General features: G+C 43.2%; 1 protein-coding gene and 1 long non-coding RNA gene across 3 annotated transcripts in view; one reads left to right on the top strand and one right to left on the bottom strand.

Moving 5' to 3' along the window:
• Ackr2 (atypical chemokine receptor 2) overlaps nucleotides 1–6,821 on the bottom strand; it is a 58,454-nt gene that overhangs the window by 22,136 nt on the left and 29,497 nt on the right. The window lies entirely within an intron of this gene.
• LOC144375023 (uncharacterized) lies at nucleotides 21–4,005 on the top strand. The gene is made up of 2 exons (XR_013434317.1): nucleotides 21–157; nucleotides 3,177–4,005. It is a non-coding gene; the product is annotated as an uncharacterized LOC144375023 (long non-coding RNA).

Consider the following 6,821-nt stretch of genomic DNA (forward strand, 5'->3'; position numbering starts at 1 on the left):
TCCATGCCTGCTATGGAACATCACCCAATAAGACAAAAGAACAAGTTGTTGATCTTCACAAACAAGTCGGATGGGTTGCAAGAGGACTGTGCTGGACGGGGAAAAAAAAACCAATTTCAACAGTTTATGTATTTCTGAGAGTCATGAATTTCTAAAGGTAAGAGATGCCATTACATGACATTATTTACATGATCCAAATTATACAAATAAAAAACAGATCTGTGGATGGCAGGGCCTAGGGAAGGGAGAAGGGGGGAATGTCTGGTTTTCAAAGGACCACGTGAGGGATCCATGTAGCCACAGGACCGTGCCGTGTGTTCACAGTGGTGGTGGTCACATGAATCTACACATGTGACCAAATTATACAGAACAAAATACACACACAAACTGGTGCATGTAAAAGTTGAAACATCTGAATAAGACCCGTGGATTTAATCGATGTGGAATCCTTGGTTGTGAGGGTACACCACAGTTATGCAAGAGGTCACTGCTGAGGGAACTGGGCGAAAGTACTCTTGATTATTTCTGTATTATTTCTTACAGATCCATAACCGCATGTATCTTAAAAAGTTAAACCTGGAAATAAATAAATAAAGGTACTGGGGTCCATCCACAACTTAGAAATTTAAAAAAAGTTAAATATTTATTCTGAAATAGTTATTAACATTTTTAAACCCTCATGATATGACAATATATGCATTATCAAGATTAACATATGAAAAACGACCTAGTGATGGATCCTACAACTGCCACAATAGTGATAGTCTTCGTCCCTTGGGAATGCTGTAACAGAATACCATAAACTGTGTATTCTGGAAATTTATTTTTTACAATTCTGGAGATTGGGAAGTTTTAAGTCAAGGCACGTGCATATTCGGTGTCTGCTGAGGGTCCCTTTAGGTGATGCCTTCTTACCATGAGCTCACTGACAGAGCAAAGAGGGAACTTGATGGGGGTCTTTCATATGGGTACTGATCCCATCCAGGAGGGCTCCAAAACACCGCCCAAGGCCTCCACCTTCAACATCATCCCAATAGGGATTAGGTTCCAACATATGGAGGGTAGAAGGACACACACACTCAGTCCAGGGCCGTGAGGAATATGAACAATATTTCAAGATCCTTGGGGCAGATCCTGCGGACATTACTGTGCCTTGTTGCCTATGGTTGTAATTGAAGGAGGCTAATGAAGGGAGCTAATGAAAATTAAAATGTTAATTGTTTTCCATCCAAATTCAGGGATCCCCTGAATTATACCATGGACTCTAAGTTAATTATACCATGGACCCCATTGTTTAAGTTAACAACTTTCTCTCTTACATCACACAAGCTATCAGGGCCAGAAGGCAGAAAGTAGTAGACAGGGTACCTGTGGAGGGTTAGTGCTGCAATGTCTCATCTGGGGCCAGGATGTGTTCCTTGGGGGCTAAGGCAAGATAACCTTTTAAAACGTTAAGTCATGTTTCTCCCATATGGCCTTCCTGCCACCTAAATGGCCAGACCTTAGGGAATATCTCTAAATTTTCTCTTGGATTTTGAGTACAGGAATTAGAGGAAATTAAGGTTCTCTTTCTAGCCCATACAAAATTTAAAAATGTTCCCAGAACTGGGGAAGAGCAAGTAAGAGGGACACAGACGAGTGTAGACATCAGAGGGACCTTGTTCCTGCCTCCTGGCCAGAATCCTAAAGTTGGTAGGAATCAAGGGCAGAGGGACCTGAAACATGGTGAGTCCAAAGTGAACAATGCCACAGGTAGCCCAAGTCTGTGTCCTAGACTGGCATCGAAGCAAACAAATGATACCTTCAATAAAGAGTCAAGCCTGAAGGTGTTGGTGGACTACTATGAGTATGGATGTGTCGGGCTGGTGATCACCAGGGAAAGCAGGACATGAGGACTAAGTGGAGGCTCATGAGGACAGATGCCACCAAGAACCAGAGCCCACCATGATCCTAGGTCTAGGCATCAACCAGTTGCCTGGAATTGATGCAATTCTAGGAAAGGGGTAAGACTGTCAAAGTGCTGAGATTTCACTTCCCTAGTTCTGTAGAATGGGGTCCCATAGAAAACAACTGTTCAGGAGAAAAGTGATTGCATTTTCTTGTCGACTTGAGTTTGAGCCTCAAAGTGCACACTAGAGGCACTTTTGGAATGCACTGGCACAGCTCCTGCAGCACGTGCTGTTGGCAGACCTCTGGTGCCCTTTCCCTCCCGTACTCAGGACACCATGGCCGACATCCAACAGTCCCTACTAACGCTGCTGTGTCTTTGGCTGTATCTTTGTAGTGAACAATGCCTGTTGTGCCCCAGCTCACTAGTGCAGTGTGCCAGCAGTTCCAAGAACATAATGTCCCTAGCCCCTGGCTCCCAAGAACCCCCAACCAAAGCTGAGGTCAGTGTGTATAAATACTCACTTTCCTTGCTCCTCTGGTAGGATAATGAGGTATGTGATGTGTGCTGTCTCCCTCAATTAATCCAAGAGGATGAAGCTTCAACTGCCCACAGAGAAAGTGGTTAGAAAATGAATCTTTTTGCTGGCTGCCTTCTCTCTCCTCTCACTCCTCCACTCTCCCATTCATGTCTACTTCACCTGCCAAATAGAATATTAGCAGATCGGGGCACGGTGGCACATACTGGTAATCCCACCAATTTGGGAGGTTGAAGAAGGAGGACCACAAGTTCGGGGCCAGCCTCAGCAACTTAGTGAGACCATCGGCAACTTATGGAGTCTCAAAAAAAAGGCGGGGGCTGGAGATGTAGCTCACTGGGAGAGTACCCCCAGGGTTCAATCCTCAATTCTGAAATATAAATAAGCAAATATGGAATCATATGATATTACTGATATTTGGCCTTCTTTAACTTATAAAAAATGCTAATTTCAGGAGGATGGGAATAGAAAAGATAATACAATGAATTGGACATAACTTTCCTATGTTCATGTATGAATCCATGACCAGTATAACTCCACATCACAAGAATGGGAAGTTATGCTTCAGGTAGGTATAATATGTCAAAATACATTCCACTGTCATGTATAAAAAGAACAAATTTAAAGAAAAAAAATGCCAATGTAATATAGCTCAACCTAAAATTTACACTCAAATCTCTATCTGAGAGCTGTTCCAGGATGACCCCCATTACAATTATATACATACTCTATCCAAAAACTGTCTTTCAGGTCGCCACTCAGCCACACTTGGAATGAGTCTTTGGGAAGAAACTGCTGAGCCAAAGTCCCCAGGAGCCCCTGCCAAACCCTCCAACTCCACAGCACAGTGGGTGGGTCTCTGGAGAGGTGGAGATGGAGCCCAGAGAGACCACTTCAAGAGTGAGCAGCACTCCACCCAATCACATATCACAATGGGAAGGGTGGCCACAAAAGAAGGAAATCATGAGAGATAAGGAAACGCTGTAACTGGAAAAGTGATGGAATGTTTGGAAGCAGAAACCCTGGGTGTGGACTTGAAGTCTGGAAAAGGGAACTCTGGGGGACTGCGGAAAGCCCAGGAGTATGACTGTCCTGATCCTCATCTTCCTTCCCAGAGAACACAATCCCACAGATGTGGCATCCAGGCAGGCTCAGGAACACCTTGGCTAAATCAGAAACCCTGGCATAAACATAGCTCTTCACCTTCTCAACCACTTGATGCCTTTGAGGCTCAGAGATCCGAGGACCACACTGTGAGATAGCAGTGGGGAGAAGTGGAGGAGAAGTGGAGGAGAAGCCAGGTCTGATTCCAATGCAGCAGATATTTTTACCTGCAACCAACAGTAAGAAGTGCATTCTATTGGTCATCTGGGTTCACAAGCACACACCTGAAGATGTCTCAAAGTAATAATAACCCTAACTACCAGAATGCACTTTGATACTTTTATTCTAATCTGTTTCATATTTCTAAATGCTAGTCATGACCCTAATTTCATAACCCACTTCTGGGTGATGAGCTGAGGTTTGAAATCCTGCCTATTAGTGTTACTAGAAATTAAAGGGTGTGGTGTTGCTGGGCTTTTTCCACATATCATGTGTTTGCATCAACCTCTGGGCCCTATTCAGAGTTTGGGGGATTCTTGGGCTGAGCCAGGAGAATCTGGAAAATTCCATTAAATGAAGGCAGTTCCCATCTTCCAATACAGTGACTCAAAGCAGCCATCACTACAACTTCCCTGTTTTTTTGCCATGGCCCTTTTCCATGTGTAGGGCATATGAATGCATTCTCTAATCAAATTATCACTTTTTAAAACCTAAATTATTCAGTCTAACCCTGTTTTGGGGACTAATATTGGTAAAATCACAGGTTTGATGTTATTCCTGATGCAAAATAAAATAAAAGCATGCTTGTCTGTGTTCCACCTTAGGTCATCAGACTGGCAGCCCCTAGTCCCTACCCAGTTCCTTTCATAAGGAAAGGCTCCAGTCTCTGCACAGCTCGAGCTGTCCCTGACATCTAGAAAGGCCTCACCCTTCTGTCCACTTCTCCAGTGGCCATCAAACCCATCATCATAATTAATAGCACTTAAAGTCACTTAATCCTTATACCACTGCTAGGAGGTATCAGAGTCACCTCCATTTACAAATGAGGAACTGGAGCAGAGGGATCAGAGAGACTTGCGTGAAGTTCTACAACTAGTAAGCAATAGAACCATGTTTTAAACCCAAGCCATCTCATGACAGAGTCTGTGTACCTAACCACTAAGCTCACTGCCCCACAAACCTATCACCATCCTCAGTGCCTGTGTTGCCTCTTAGAGACTCCACCTGGACTTCCTGGCCATGGGATGAAGCTTCTTTTCCCAGAGCCTCACATCTTGTCGCTGATTCATTTGAAGTTTCATCATAAGCTACTAAGGGACCTCACCTCTACCAGAAGGGAGCTTATTAAAGGGAAGTTTGCATCTTATTCCTCTATGTATCTCTGGGTCCAACAGACCATTGAGGCAGTGAAGGCCTCAGAAAGTGTCTGTGGAGTCTGTGGCCTTGTTGTTTAATGAGCACCTAGATCTCTCTGCTAGATATTACCAATTTGCAGGCTGGTTTCTAGAGAAGCCTGGGAATAGACAAGGGTAAGGGGAAATGAGTCAGAGGCAACAGACTCCAAGAGTCTTAACTCAGGGTCCACAGACCCTGGTGGGCTCATACCTAGCATGTAAGAGTAATCTTCGGGCTCAGATGGAACAAGATTATGCCCTTATTTTCTCTAACCTCTGATGGAAATTTAGCATTTCCTTCCATGGGAATGTGACCCATGACTCTTTCACCCATAAAATTCACGATAGTTTCATTTCACATTACCATCATACCAGACATCTAAAAATATTTATAATCACTTCCTGGAAACTTTATTTTTCCCAGAACCACAGCTAGATCTTGAATTTAAGATATCCATCAATAATATATATATTTGTGTGTCACAACTTTAAAAAATCTTTCATTAAGACTGGAATTCTTGGCAATTTTAACAGAACTGGTAATCATAAGTATTTTATTCTACTTATTTTTAAAACATAATTCTGAGGTAGGCCCATAGGTTTTGCCAGATAGACAGGGGGAGCCATGACACACAAAAAAAGGTTGACACGCTCTGTGAAGAGAATCATGGTTTAAAGCTGGAACTTGGAGTCAGGAGAACTGAGTTTGAACCCTAGCTCTGCCATTTATAAGCCAAATTATCTGGGCCTTCATTCCCTTACCTGTAAAATGGGCATTACTACCTACCTTCCTAGAGTAGCATCCAGCACCTGAGTAAAGGAGATTCCCAAACCAGTCCAGGACTGCCTGGTGAGAGGTCAAGGCTAGGGACAGTGGAGCCCTCAAACTAGTGTAGGGTTCACCTTCCCTCTCACTTTCCTTTCTCTCCTATGAGATGTCATTTATCTTCTCAGTATGGATGAGCCCAGATTTCTGTAGTACGACAAAAAGGCTGGCCTTAGGCTGGGGATGTGGCTCAAGTAGTAGTGCACTCACCTGGCATGCATGGGGCGCTGGGTTCAATCCTCAGCACCACATAAAAAATAAAAAGAATAAAGATGTGTCCACCAAAAACTAAAAAATAAAATATTAAAAAAATTCTCTCTCTTTAAAAAAAAGGCTGGCCTCATAGTGTTTGGGGATTCTCTATTCCTTTGCTGAGTCCATAATCTACACCCCATCCCCAAAATTAGCTGCCACCACCGGAGGTCTTTGAGAGATGCCACCCAAAGCATTAAGCTTTGATGTGCACTTCCACATTTGTCCACTGGGCAGGGCTGGTTCACACTCAATCCGTCTGCTGAAATGGAGCAAGGAACTTCTCAGAGCTGGACCATTCCATCCCACCATCCTCTCCTACCCCTCTCACCTCCCTCTCCTTCCTCACTACCATCCCAGATTGAGTCTTACATATAGAAAAGCACTGCCTCTGTACCTCTTTACAGTCACCTACTGTCCTAACCACCCTAATAATAGTGGTAACTTCCCTGATTGCCAGGTCCATGGGTTTTCATTTCAACTGAGTAAATGCATAGGAATTGAATAGCTGTTGTAATATGTTTAACTGTGTAAGAAACCAGCCAAACTGTTTTCCACAGGGGGGCTCCACCTTCTCACATTTCTACCAGCAAAATATCAGTTCTATTGCTTCACACCCTCCTAAGTACTTGATATCATCAGTCTTTTTACTTTTAGCCACTCTAACTGAAGCAGTATCTCTTGTGGTTTTCATTTGCATTTCCTTATAAACTTTTGGTGTTAATCATGTTTGCTTGTCACCACTATTTCTTCTTTGATAGTGTATTTTTTCAAATATATTAATATATTACCCCCTTTTTGGTACAAAACCAGGTTGTT

Source organism: Ictidomys tridecemlineatus, chromosome 2 (genome assembly GCF_052094955.1).
Source record: "Ictidomys tridecemlineatus isolate mIctTri1 chromosome 2, mIctTri1.hap1, whole genome shotgun sequence".
NCBI lineage: Eukaryota > Metazoa > Chordata > Mammalia > Rodentia > Sciuridae > Ictidomys > Ictidomys tridecemlineatus.